Consider the following 15,243-nt stretch of genomic DNA (forward strand, 5'->3'; position numbering starts at 1 on the left):
TATTTATCAGAAGAAAACTGCCAGGGTGTTATAATTATCACACAACTCATAATTGCGATCCTCGCGCAAACAAGCATTTACACAGGGATCTGACTTTAGCACAGCACATGTACTGAGGGCGATAGTGTGTAGTTCCATCTTTCATTTGTTGCAGCTAATAAGATACCTCATTTTGGTTATCCATAAAAACATTTATGATTTAATTGTCCCTACTTGCATTTTGTCAAAGTTAGACTATTGTAGCAGATGATATCAGGGCGTACCAGGTTTTGCACATTTGGAACTTCAGGGAGTCCAGAACACAGCAATGCATCTTATTTGCCATGTAAAGAAGTTCGATCACATCTCGTAAGCATGCAGAAGACATTGACGAGCAGCTGAGCAGAGAATGCACTTTAAGTGCATCTGGCTAATGTATAAATCCAATTATCATCTAGCTCAGTTATTATTGACCTGCATTTCCTATACCTACATAGCAAAAAGTAATCACATTTGTAAATGTGGTTGCAAGGGTGGCTGGTGATCTTTAAAAATGGTGGATCGTAATTCTTACCAGGTGTTTAATGCAGGACACTTCGGCTCCTCATGCGCAGATGAGCCCCAACCCTGCAGGGTGGCCCTCAACCGTTCAGAGTGCCCCCACTCACCCCCAGGCCAATGAACATCTATTAGATATGGGAGACTCAGGGGCTCCTCTTCACATTCAGCAGGGGGCCCCATCATTTTGTGTTATACCGGTTATCCTTGTTTGGAATTCCAGCGATCAATCGAGGCAATGACCTGTTATAGGGAAACTTGGGAGTGGGAGAGAGAGTTTTCTCTGCACCAGGAAAAGGTTGTAAAAATGATGTCAAATAGTGCATTTTCAAACTAAATGTTCACATAAATTTGCTAAAAAGTCATAGGGTCTGAAAGGGCAGGTAGAAAATGCTCAAGCACCTTCATGATGATTCAAGCCTTTGAAGCTGTAAGTTAACCACATCCTAGTCAAAATGTGCTTTGGATGCCCCCTTATGTCTATAATTTCCTCCTTAGGGCCAGGGCCTGCCTTCTGTCATGGGTGCCCCCTCACTCATATGCCCGCCCTTCAGTTTATGTTTTACATATCAACCATAGACAATTCTGATGATGTTTGATGCACATAGATATGTTCTAAAATGTAATAAACCTTTCCTTGGCTGCAGTCTTACTTCCAAATATTCCAGTGGTTTGAGTACAAAGTATGTTAGTGTAAGGTGCTGCTCAGCAATTATTCACAAAACATGAATTGGCATTTTTTGTTGCACTGATGTTAATCTTGGTTTTTACAGAAATTCTGTCATTTTGCCATTCTTTCATTTTTAGTCATGTTTGAAGTGGGCTATCTTTGTGATGGGAACATGTAGTGTGTGTTTGCCTCTCTGATTGCTGGCACCATGTTTTCAATGGTTTACAATGTAGAGAAGTTGTAATAGTATTTAGAAAACAATATAGTTTGGAATAATGTGCAAAATTAACGTGTAGGCCTTAATGATCAGTAAAGTATGGCCTCACATTTGGTTGACAGCACATTGAGCTGCAATTTCACCCTTGGTGAAGCATCGCGATGGAGTGTGGAATACGGTTAAAAGCATAAATCACCTTTAGGTGTATGATCACTTTTAAACACAGAATCACTTGTAAGTACAAATCACCCCTGATGCAAATTAAGCAATATTGTGGTTTAAAAGGTAGAAACCAAATCATGCTGAAGTGTTAAATCACAACAATGTGCAAAATCTCTTTCTTTTGGTACAACAGCATCATGAGTGTGTAAACACTCCTAATAGCACAAATTGCATGTAGGTATAAAACACATTTAGATACAAAACTACTTGTGATCAATCAAAAATGTTGTTAATGCAGCAACAACTGGACTGTGTAAACATCTATAGAAGCTCAAATGTGGGTACATTACATTGCACAGACTCTTCACTTCACTCTAGAGGAACTGTAAGGGGAAGAACTCTTCAGACAGGTAGACTAACACAATTAATAGCCAATAGCCGAGGCAGAAATATTCCCCTGGCCGGATTGAAATTGTGAAAGACACATTCATCAAAATGTGCTATCCCTGATTACCTCAGATCTATTGTTCACCCTTCATCCTAGCTAAATGTAGTGGTTGATGCTACAAGCTTTTATCTACAAATGCTTGTAAAAAATTCTTTCTAGACCTATGGCACCTCTACATGGAGGTAGCTGGCTTCCTGGTCCTATCACATCTAGACTACTTCGACATAATCAACATGAGCTTACTCAAAGTTCTGGTTCAAACTTTCCAAAATACACACTAAGAAGCCAAGCTATAACACAATCTGAGCCAACTGGAGCACATGAGTAAAATTTATAATGCGCAGACAATAACCCGAAGGTATCAAGGCGCCTAACAGAATAACACAGAAAGAAATTCACTACAACGCTACAGGTACGCTTGCGTAAAAAGGTGAGTTTTCAGGGCCCTTTTAAAAGCCTGAAGGGTGGGCAGTGATCTTATTTCCAGGAAGAGGGCATTCCACCACATAGGGGCCAAGGTGGAAAAGGCCCTGCCACCCCATTTTGCTCTCCTGAAACGGGGGGTCGCTAACAGGAGTCTGCCGGAGGACCGTAGATTCCTAGTAGGGGAATAGCGGGACAGGATAGAACCTAGACCAGAGGGACTATTTCTGGCCAGAGCCTTGTATGTCAAGCATACAATCTTGAAATGGATCCGTGCCTCAACAGGGAGCCAATGTAGCAGCTTTCTAGCCGCTGTGGCTGAGGAGCGCTTAGGAAGATCCAGGACAAACCTGGCAGCGGCATTTTGGACTACCTGCAGGCGCTGCAGTAGGCTCTTTTTCAGGCCCGCATACAGCGCATTGCAGTAGTCTATTCTTGAGCCTATAAGGGCAACTGCTAGTTGTTTCCTGGCCTGGAGGGAGAGGTAATTCCTAATCCTTCTTAGGATATGGATAATGCCCCAGCAGGTAGAGATGGTACGACTGACCTGCTTGCTCATGTCAAGGGCAGGGTCTATCATGACCCCCAGGTTTTGGGCGGAAGTGGTGGGGGTGGGACAGGCTCCTAGTGAGTCTGGCCACCAGCTGGAAGACCATATTTCCTCTTTCCCTCCGAAACCCTTCACCTCTGTCTTCTCTCCATTTAGTTTAAGCGAGTTTGTGATCATCCATTTACCGACCGCCTCCATGCAAGATCTAAAATTGGAGGCAGTCGGGGCGCTAGCATGGGAGAGAGAGACAAGGATCTGGGTGTTGTCTGCATATGAAACTATCTCCATCCCATAAGATCTAATAAGTCTGGCAAGTGGGGTCACATAAATGTTAAATAGGGTAGGGCTTAAAGCCGACCCCTGAGGGACCCCACATTGCACAGGGAGGGATGGAGATAGATACTCCCCCAGCTTCACTCTTTGTACTCGGTGGATGAAAAAAGACGTGAGAAGATCCAGGGCTGCTCCACGCACCCCAATCTCCCTCAGCCGAGTTGTTAGTACTGAGGGAGAGAGGGTATCGAACGCCGCTGTCAGATCTAGGAGGATCAGGAGGGTGGTCTGGCCCTCATCCACCCGTGTGCGTATGTTATTCAACACAATGGTGAGGGCTGACTCAGTGCTGTGATCCCTCCTGAAGCCGTGTTGGGAGAAATCAAGGCATTCCGAGCTTTCAATGAAAGCGGCAAGGTGCGAGTTGAGGTACGCCTCTAGCATCTTTGCTGGGGCAGGGAGTAGGGAGATTGGCCGGAAATTTTTTAAGACCGAAGGATCCAGGGAGGCCTTTTTTTAGGAGGGGTTTTACGACCGCTCCTTTCCACTGAGTGGGAAAGATCCCGTCTCTCATGGCTCTGTTCATGATGTCCACCAGAGGAGGCAGAAGGGTTTCCCTGCACTGTTTAAGGATCACATTAGAGAGAGCTTAAAAATCTCTTAACTGGTTTCTGTTTGAGCAAATATAAACTCAAGGCACTGTGCAATATGCTTGACCCTCGTTGGTCCTTAATTTCTTATTAGGTATAGAAAATTCAATTCCTTTCAACCAAGAACCTGAGATACAGGCGCAGCATTGGCCAAACCACATTTACTGGTAAGAAATGTAAGGGCTCTGTAGACCTATATCTGAGGTGTGATCAAAACCATGATAAAATTAGGGAGCATTTTAAATTGTACGTAACCAAATGGTGCTTTAAGAAGTAACTTTGCACAAAAGGACCAATCAATCATTTGTAAAGCGCACTACATACCCGCGAGGGTCTCAAGGCACTGGGAGGGGGGGCGCTACTGATCGAACAGCCAGGTCTTGAGTATCCTCCTGAAGATCAGCAGATCTTGGGTCTGTCGTAGGCTCAGGGTGAGGGAGTTCCATGTCTTGGCGGCGAGATGGGGAAGGATCTCCCACTGGTGGTTGTTCTTCGGATGCGCAGGATGGAGTGAGAGGTCGGCAGAGCGTAGCTGGTGGTTGGAGATGTAGAAGGAGAGCAGTCTGTTGAGGTAGGCTGGGCCGGTCTTGTGGAGTGCTTTGTGTGCGTGGGTGAGGAACTTGAAGGATATCATCTTGTTGACGGGGAGCCAGTGCAGGTTTCACAGGGGGGGGTGATGTGGCCGTGGCGTGGTACGTGGAGGATCAGTCGTGCCGAGGCGTTTTGGATGCGTTGTAGTCGTTTGATGAGCTTGGTCGGGGCTCCAGCATAGAGGGCGTTTCCGAGGTTAAGTGTGCTGCTGACGAAGGCCTGGGTGACTGTCTTTCTTGTATCTGTCGGGATCCATCTGTAGATCTTGCGGAGCATGCGGAGGGTATTGAAGCAAGAGGAGGAGACAGCGTTTACTTGCTTGGTCATTGAGAGCGTTGAGTCGAGGATGATTCCCAGGTTGCGTGCGTGATCAGTGGGTGTCGGGGCTACCCCCAGTGTTGTCGGCCACCAGGAGTCGTCCCAGGCTGAAAGGTTGGAGCAGAGAATGAGGACCTCCGTCTTGTCTGAGTTCAGCTTCAGACAGCTGGTCTTCCTCCAGACAGCGACAGCCTTCATTCCTTCATGGAGGTTGGCTTTGGTGGTGATGGGGTCCTTGGTGAGGGAGAGGATCAGCTGAGTGTCATTGGCATAGGAGATTATGTTGAGGTTGTGCTGTCAGGCTACGTGTGTGAGCGGGGCCATGTAAAAGTTGAACAGCGTCGGGCTGAGGGAGAATCCCTGGGGTACGCCGCAGATGATCTCAGAGGCTTTGGAACAGAATAGGGGTAGGCGGAAGCTCTGGGTTCTGCCGGAGAGGGAGGAGGTGGTCCAATCCAGAGCCTTGTCTCGGATCCCTGCGGCGTGGAGGCGTGCGCATAGTGTGCGGTGGCAGACAGTGTCGAAGGCAGCAGAGAGGTCTAGAAGGATGAGTGCTGCGGTCTCGCCGTTGTCCAGCAGCATCCTGATGTCATCGGTGGCAGCGATGAGGGCAGTCTCAGTGCTGTGGTTGCTGCGGAACCCTGACTGGGAAGGGTCCAGGATTCTGTTTTCTTCGAGGTATCGGGTTAGCTGTCTGTTGACGGTTTTCTCGATGACCTTGGCCAGTAAGGGGAGTAGAGAGATGGGCCGGAAGTTCTTGAGGTCTCTTGGGTCTACCTTCGGCTTTTTGAGTAGGGCGTTGATCTCGGCGTATTTCCAGATCTCTGGGAAGGTCGCGGTCTTGAGGGAGAGATTGATGATGTTGTGCAGGTGGGGTACGATGGAGCTGCTTGCTCGGTTGAAGCTGTGGTGCGGGAATGGGTCTGACGGAGAGCCGGAGTGGATTGTGCGCATGGTCTTGATGGTGTCATCAATGCTCACGCTGGCCCAGGCTAGCAGGGGGATGTGGTCGATGGTGTGCGGAGGGTCTGTTGTGTTGCTGTCTGAAGGGGCTGTCTGGGTGTTGAAGCTGTAGTGAATGTCTGCTATCTTGCGGTGGAAGAAGATGGCGAGGGAGTTGCACAGGGCTTGCGACAGCGGGATGTCGTTGGTGTTGGAGCTGGGGTTAGAGAGTTCCTTCACGATGTTGAAGAGCTCCTAGCTATTGTGTGCATTGTTGTCGAGGCGGTCTTTGAAGGAGGTCCTCTTGGCGGCCCTGATGAGGTGGTGGTGGTTGTGGATGGCGTCCTTGTGTGCTGCGTGGCTGTCCGGAGTTTGTTCACTGTGCCATTTCTTCTCTAGTTTCCGGCAGGCTTGCTTGGAGGCTAGGAATTCTGGGGTGAACCAGCTGGCCCTCTTGCTGGTGTTTCTGTGGGGGGTTTCTTCAGCGGGGCAAGGGTGTTGGTGCAGTCCTCGATCTAGCGTCTGAGGCTGTGGGCAGCGTCATTGGTGTTGGAGGGTTCGGTGGGTGGGCTGAGAGCGAAGTTTGTGTGTAGTTGGTCTTCGGTGATTTTGCTCCAGCAGCGGCGGGGGATCTGTTGGGTGCGGTGGTGTGTGGTGGGTTTCTGGAAGGCGAAATGGATGCAGCGGTGGTCGGTCCAGAGGAGCTCGGTGGTGTGGCTGACGGAGACATGCAAGCTTGAGGAGAAGACGGGGTCGAGCGTGTGGCCGGCGGAGTGGGTGGGCATTGTGATGAGTTGCTTCAGTCCGAGTTTGGCGAGGTTATCGATCAGGGTTGTGGAGTTGTTGTCGTTGTTGTTCTCAAGGTGAAAGTTCAGGTCTCCGAGGAGGATGTAGTCAGTTGAGGTCAGGGCGTGCGTGCTGATCAAGTCGGCGATGGAGTCACTGAACTGGGGGCGGGCTCCTCGTGGTCGGTAGACGAGAGTGACTCTGAGGTGGAGTTAGGGTCTGTGTGGATCTGGAAATGCATGTGTTCTGCAGTGCTGAGCTCGTCGTCGGTGCTAGTCGAGACGCTGATGCTGTTCTTGTGGATGATGGCCATTCCTCCTCCGACTCCATTGGTGCTGTATGACGAAAACCATCATAGTGGAAACACTAGAAGATTCAATGCCCTAATGCGAGCTTACAAATTGGCAACAACACACTACATCTCCATAAAGAATAAACCAACAGTATTGATACCTCCTACTTTTAACAACCAAACAACAATTGACTATATCTTATTAAGTGAATACTTACAAAAGCATATGTCAAGTTATACCGTTCAACCTCGGACTGATAGCGATCACGCTGCTCTAATATTAGAGCTGTCCATGAGTGCAAAATTTAGACAAACTCTCCATCACATAGGAACCACAAATGGAGACGAACTATATAGACTGCTTAAAAGAATCAAATGGGGCCCGCTCCCGACCCATAAGTTTGCTGAATGGAAATCATCCTGGAAAGGGTGGCAGACTGACCATAAGGATCAGGGAAGAATTGGAGAATGGGGCGTCCTCGCATATGATCTAGCCCAACAGCTCCGAGGGAACAACAATCAAAGAGCCTACGATAACTCCATATACAAACTGGGATTTCAGCCAGCAATAAAGAGTTCCACAAAAGTTCTCAACTCCAAACGTAGAGCTTACAGGGCAACCGGATCGTTAATCCCAAAAAAGGATCTAAAGGAGGCGGCCAAGGCTCACACAAAAATTGTTTGGCAGGTGAAACGCGAAGCAACCGAGCAAAAATGGTTATAATCTTCAAATTGCTTGCTCCTAGCAAGTCACAAGAATTTTGGCAATATATAAACAAACTCAGCCATGGGTCTTGTAATAGAGAGAATTCAATTGATGCGAGCACTTGGGTAGCCCATGTAAAATACCTCTACACTAACGACCCAGAAACAAACCCAAGCAAAAGATCCCCCCTTGATGAACATTTAATTGACGAATCAACCGAACCAACGCCCCTCCTTGCTAATGTCACATCTGCTGAAAAAAAGGTTTTGAGAGCAATCTTGAAAAAAATACGCCCCAACGAGGCACCAGGACCAAATGGCCTGCCGGGCTCTCTCTTCAGAGAGGATATCGACTTTTGGACCGAGAGCCTGGGGCCAGTTGTACGCGGAGTGCAGACTTATGATGGACGTCCCAGACTCCTGGAGGAGATCCCTGCTACACCCAATCTATAAAAAAGGGGCAAGCACAGACCCTAAGAACTATCGAATGATTGCGCTACTGGATGTGGAAGGCAAGGCATATGCAAGCTCTCTCCTTACAGAACTAGCACATTGGGCCACCAAGGAAAACTTGCTCCCCTTCTACCAAACAGGGTTCCGACTGGGCGGTTCAACCATAGACAACATCATAGTCCTCTCATACATCATACAACAATCAATGGCCCAGGGTGTCCAGCCTCTTTTTGCCTGCTTCATTGACTATACAGCAGCATTTGATGGTGTTGACCGAAACATCCTATGGAGTAAATTGGCGGGTTGGAATATCTGCCCGAAACTTCTACAAGCCATCAGATCACTGTATACCCAGACGTGGGTAAGAGTCAAACTTTCGAGCCAATCAGCCACAGAAAAAATTGGCACAGACCATGGGCTAAAGCAGGGGTGCGTCCTTGCCCCGCTGCTTTTCAACTTGTATACAGCTGACTTGGGCAAAGCACTTAAGGGAGCAAATCTGATGACTCCAAGGATCAGCGAAACCAGACTCCAATTGATGCAGTATGCCGACGACCTGGTCCTATAGGACCACACCAAAGTCGGTCTTCAAAAAGGTTTAACCGCACTAGCAGATTATAACGCCAAAAACAAACTGGTGGCAAACCAAGCAAAATCTAAAATACTGATTTTTGGCCGATATCCAAAAAAGAAACTAACAAAATGGAGACTGGGATCGCTCACGTTATCTACCACACAAGCATATAACTATCTTGGAGTATGGCTTAGTGAAACCGGCCGGCCACATGTTCATCGACTCAAGCTCATGCAGAAAGCCAAAATGGTAACCTATGCAATCTGCAAACTAAACGCAACCTTGGAAAGCCCGACCACCACGGCCATCCAACGGGTTTTGAAAGCAAAACTATTACCCTTCGTCAATTACGGCATACAGGCGTTCCCAGGAAAACTGTGGCAAGACCTCGAAAAGATCAACTGCGCAGCCTATAAAAAGCTATTTTGTCTTCCATCTTGCACAAGGAACACTCTAATACGCCTAGAATGTAACCTCACCCGGCAATCCTTGGACGAATTGGCAAGCATGGCAAAATATTTCTATTTAACGACCATAGCACCAGAGAATTCGATGAAGCAAGTAATAAATAAAATATTCACAAAGTCTGGCAATCCATGGTCAGCCAGCCTGACTCTAGCCAAAGAGCATCTGGAATTAGCAATAGAAAACTGGGATCCTAACATAATAAAATATACAAACATCAAAGCAGTTATGAGAAAGCAAGTAAGAACTTGCTCACGAAAACTGGACATTGAAGCCTTGACGGTCAGAGGCTTCCATGAGTCTCAAAGCTCCTCGCACATTTTAAATGGCCCAAAACCACACTTGGTACAGTCGGTGGGCAGGCAAGCCCTTCAAAGGATTCTGGCTGCAAGACTGCATGTGCTCCCCTTAAAACAGCTGTACCCTTCTGTCAAAGTTGGCCCAGAGATCACGGAATGTCGCCTCTGTCACTACAAGCGTGAAACTTTATCTCACATTCTATTATGCTGTCCTGCCCTGCTGTCAGCTCGTAGAATCCATCTAAGACCCATTCTTCTCCAAATAGGAGTACGGACGGTAAAAGAGGCTGTTCTCCAATTATACCTGTTGGACACTGTGAAGCATATGGCTAACTTCGCCAAATTCATCTATCACGCGCGAACAGCTTTAACGGACAAGACAACCATGGTTGTAACTGACTTCTAATGGGTGGAATTTTCTATGTAGCACACGCCACCCAAATATACATTATTTTCCTAAATCTTAAACATTTTCTTTCTTTTTTATACTGATTGTTCCTTCTTATATTAATTGCCCTCTCTTGCATTGTTTTTTTTTTCTTCTTCCCTATATATTTTCAATTAGTAAAATTTTAGTTTTAGAATACAGAGCTTCAGCTTTTAATGGAATATGAAATTGTGCTAACTACGTGTTTCATTGTACAGATTGCTAAGATTTTAATTAATTAAGCAATAAAGATTACCTACCATTGGTGCTGTCTCTGCGGGTGATCTTGTAGCTGTCTGGGATGGCTATGGCGATGCCGGGTGCGGAGGAGTTGTTAAACCAGGTCTCTGTCAGAAAGGCGACGTCCGAGGATGTTGTGTCGAGCAGGTCCCAGAGCTTGAGTGCAAAGCGCTTCTTCCACTACTAATGAGTTCCATCAAGTACACCATTCACAGTGCTATTGCTTGCATATGTTGAGGTAAGCCATATGTCAATATTGACCTTCTAACTGTCTGGTGAGCACTTAGTGCAACCCAAACTCATAAGTAGGGACACAGTGAGGGGTTTGGTGCCTTAAAACACTAATAAATAGGTACACATTTGGTTGCAGCTTTATCAGGATTTGAGGGAGTGCAACACAGCAAGACAACTTGCTGTACTACGCTGACTTCAAATGGAGGGGGCAGGAATGCACTTTATTTACTAACATAAATTTACTACGTCCTGCTTCCTGCACTAAAGCAATCATTACAGGCCCTTCCCTTACTAGGTGTGAAAGAGGAAAAAACATGAAGAAATAAAGATAATGCTCATCGTTGCACCTCCTCTGGGAAAGCATAGCATTTTTACACATTCCCAGGGTTACTTGTTAGTAAATCTGGGAATGCACATAAATACATGGCTGGATACGTGGGAACCCTCAGTCTGCACCCATGTAATGACTTCCCAGCACAGAGTAACGCAAGGCAGCGACTTGTGCTGCCTTGTGTTACTCCAGATTTATTATGGCACGCAGAGCCACACAAGGTAGCTTTGTGTTGAATAGTAAATCTCACTTAAGGCTTGCATTGGCCTTGATACATTTAGCCCTTGTATTTTACAGGGAGCTTGTGAGGATTCTTTGTGATGATTTTTTCATGAAAAAATAGTACTTTCTAAAACATAATAGTAATTTCTAGAAAATCCTAATTAAAAGGACATACTCATTAGGGCGAGAGCACGCATCATCACTGTAGTCTGGTTGTGGTTTTGGAAAGAGAGCACACTTGGGATTGATGTTTTGAAAGGCAATGCCTATTGACGATGGGGTGGGTAAGGATGCATGAGTTAACAGTACTTGCTAGGCTTGTCCATTTCTTCCGAAAAATATTCTGCTACAATTGTTTGGTTTATTAATTCAGCAAAGCATTAAAATGTTGCTTTCACACCACAAGACCTGTAAAAGTACAACTCAAGGAGGACTGCAAGTAACAAGGTCAATGTTTTTGGTGGTAGCATCCCTTAGTTTGTTTTTAATTGAATTAGCCTCACCCCAAAGGCTCTTCAGCTTCCAGTATAACCTTCTTCATATGGGACCTTTTCTGTTTAAATATTTTTCTTTGCTGGTGAAGCCAAGCACTCATGGAAGGCACAAATGCTGATATATCCATAATAGAGGTTAAATTGTTTGCTAAAGTATTTAGCCATTGCGATTTCGGTATGCATCTCTCAGAACTCAGATATCTCAGATATTTATCGCTAACGATGCTTAGCAACGAATTTTTTAACGCTAAGCATCGTCAAAAATTATCGCAGATAAACCTTGCTATTATCAAGGTTTATCGCAAATGCGATAAAAAACGGCCGCAATGCATGAATATCGCTGAAAAGTCAGCGATATTCATGCATTACCGAGCTAATGCTCTTAGCCATGTTATCCACCTCCCATTGGATAACATGGCTAAGAACTGCTCAGGGCAGGTGTTAGTTTTTGGAGATATTCGCGCTTAGCGCGAATATCTCCAAAAATTGGTAATAGGAGATAGCGATGTTAGCGACTGTTTCCAGTCGCTAACATCTTGGCACGCCCACTTTGCATGTCATTAGTGATAAATATCACTGACATGCAAAGTGGGGCCCAAGATGGTCGCTATCTCCTACTAGCTGTCGCTAACTGGTGTTAGCGACAGCTAGGTAATAGGGAGATAATTTTATCTCCGCTTTCTTGGCTTTTAAAGCCAAAAAAGCGGAGATAAACCCCCTTGATAATATGCCCCTATATACTCACTCAGAGGCATCAGGAGAAAGCTACCATGTTTTTTACTTTATATGTGAAAAATAAAGCAGAAGATAATGGGGCATATTATCAAGGGGGTTTATCTCCGCTTTTTTGGCTTTAAAAGCAAAGAAAGCGGAGATAAAATTATCTCCCTATTACCTAGCTGTCGCTAAAACCAGTTAGCGACAGCTAGTAGGAGATAGCGACCATCTTGGGCCCCACTTTGCATGTCAGTGATATTTATCACTAATGACATGCAAAGTGGGCGTGCCAAGATGTTAGCGACTGGAAACAGTCGCTAACATCGCTATCTCCTATTACCAACTTTTGGAGATATTCACGCTAAGAGCGAATATCTCCAAAAACGAACACCTGCCCTGAGCAGTTCTTAGCCATGTTATCCAATGGGAGGTGGATAACATGGCTAAGAGCATTAGCTCGGTAATGCATGAATATCGCTGACTTTTCAGCGATATTCATGCATTGCGGCCGTTTTTTATCGCATTTGCGATAAACCTTGATAATAGCAAGGTTTATCTGCGATAATTTTTGACGATGCTTAGCGTTAAAAAATTCGTTGCTAAGCATCGTTAGCGATAAATATCGCTTAACGTTGGTAATATGCCCCAATATTACTATGGATTGGCCATAGACAAGAACAGCTTTTTTGCATGTTTTGCTCTTGCCTTTAATGCATTGACACCGAATGCTATGTGTGGAAGCGCTAGCATGCCGGGCCAGGTGGGGGCACGAGCGGTGGACAGGGGAGGGCACATGGAGCCTTTGTAGCCTTTGTAGACTGGCTTGGAGGGTGAACCCGTCTCTCGCAATAACCGTGCTCCTGCCTCTGGAATAATTTAAAGGGCACAAACAGTTAACAAGGTGTCTGAAGTGGTATTCAGCAGTCCTCGGGGACAGCTGTGTGGATCCCGAGTGGGTTGTTTTTCCTTGCATGTAGGGATGGTAGACCGCATGTGAAATGCTCGAATTTAAAAGAGAAGCAGAATTGGGCCTGACTAGTACTTGGATGGGAGACCGCATATGAAATACCAGACGCGGTAGAGTTGAATTACAGATTTTAACACCACATCTCGCAAGAGGGGCGTAAGGGGGCTACACAGGCGCAACGAGGCAGATGGTAACTCTGCTGGGGACAATTTTACTGTGAATGTGGCATAAAGAGGATTTTTAGAGGCCATTGTGTTAATAAGCACGGTTGTAAAAGATCGAGGGTGTTCAAGGGCATTGAAGGTTACAGAAGGGTGAATACTTGTGTATTTTTTAACGCTTGTGTGATTTAACTGATGCTCATGTGAAGGGCTGGGATACCCAGTCTAGGGGTTAATTGCCTTGCATTTGAACAATATACTCGTATATTTTTGCTAATCGTGTTATTCATTGTAGGACTTCATTGAGGGGGGCACGTTTGCTGAGACGACGGGGAGCGAAGCAGTGGACAAGGCAATCAGGGGACACAGGCAGGACTGCACTTCACTGCTTCTGGTGGGCCGCCGGGCTAGAGTGCGCTCGCCCAACACCCAGGCTAGCTGGTGTGGCGCGGTCCGAGTTGCGTGGTGCTTACGGCCAGTCTGTGTACCCCCAACTTTGTGCAGGTAAAAGCCGGGTTAGGTCCTGGTGGGTGCAGGAATACATCGTGCTCGCAGGAGTACCATAAGTGTAGGTGGTTTACCAGTTGCGAGATAAGAGATTATGGCCAGTAGATGTGGCGCAAAGCGTTCCCGCATGGAACATATGATGCAAGGTATGATGCGTAGTATGGCAGCAATGGACAGGAGATGGGGCAAAGTGGAAGAGATAGGAAAGAGTGTGGCGGAGCTCAGGCAGAGGTTTGATGATCAGGCTGGGCCATTTGGAAGGCCCAAGTGAACAATCGTACCCCCGCAGCCAAGGGGGGAATTGAATCCACTACCCAAGCGGGCCAGGGCTAAGAGGGTTAATGGTTGGGTCCCAAAACAACAGGGGGGAGAGGGTCCTTCTGGGGGGTCCCTGACGGGGGGCTTGTGCCACCGGTGATTCCAGTACCTACTCCTCAAATCCCGACAATTATACCCGTAACACCAACACTTGCCCCGATGGTGCTACACCAAGCACAGTGCCTCTGGTGATCCCAGCAGTAGTCCCGGTGGTACCCACGTTTAACCCCGCACCTATCCCGGTCCCAGACACAGCACCCCCACCCCAGTATTAGCGCCTGCAGGGGTTGGTCAGGTCCCTCCGGAGCTAGCAGGGCAGATAGCGGCAGTTCTCCCTTGGCTAGGGATAGGGGGGATGTTGCCATCTTCAGTAGGCGCGAAGGATTTGGGGGAGGACCCTTTGGCTGAGGCGCATAAGATGGTGGCAAGGATCATGACTGCCCCAGGTAGCGGGGGGCCAAGTGCGCCTATTCCTCCACAAACAGCGTGTCCAGACAGCAAATCCGGAAAGGACAAGATGGTAGAACCAACACGAGCCGGGGAAAGTGGTAAGGAGGTGGCATTACCAGTGCTAGGCGAAGGTACAATACCCTCCAGGAGGGAACATTTGGCTCAATATGTAACACAAGAAGTGAAGGATTTATTTTGGGCGGGCAAATATGTCAATATGTTTGCTTTGCTCGTGGACAACAGGGAAATGGAGTATGCTAGGAAGCTGACAGATTGGATGTTGCCTAGCGAATGGCAGGTAGAAATGGCAGGATTCCGGGTGCAGGAGACATTGATCAACTAGATTAGAGCCTTTTCTGTGTTTATAGCGATTACAGCTGAGTATTCCCCTAATTTGCAGGCAGAGATGGCGTGTTACCAGAGTAGGATCACAACTTTCCATGATAAGTATGGGGGGGAAGGATGGAAGGACTATGACATGAGTTTTAGGAAAGCTAAAGAGTTTAACCCCTCACTTTCCTGGGATCAGGTTGATTCCATTTCATGGTATGGCCAGTTTACAGCAGGGCAACCTGGTAGTGCGGGGCCAAGTTGGAACAGAAGCTACCGTTCCAAATCCCAACAGCCCTTTCGGCTGGCACAGGGTGGTGGCACGGTCCCTAAGACAGGGAGCAGTGGGGGGCAAAAAGGGGTGTGCTGAGATTTTAACAGGAGATCTTGCACCAGGGCACAAGGCACTTGTAAGTTCAGGCACGCATGTTCCATTTGTAACCAACCTTCCCACCCAGAAACAGCATGCCGCAATAAAGGTAACACTTCT

This window comes from Lissotriton helveticus, chromosome 7 (assembly GCF_964261635.1).
Source record: "Lissotriton helveticus chromosome 7, aLisHel1.1, whole genome shotgun sequence".
NCBI lineage: Eukaryota > Metazoa > Chordata > Amphibia > Caudata > Salamandridae > Lissotriton > Lissotriton helveticus.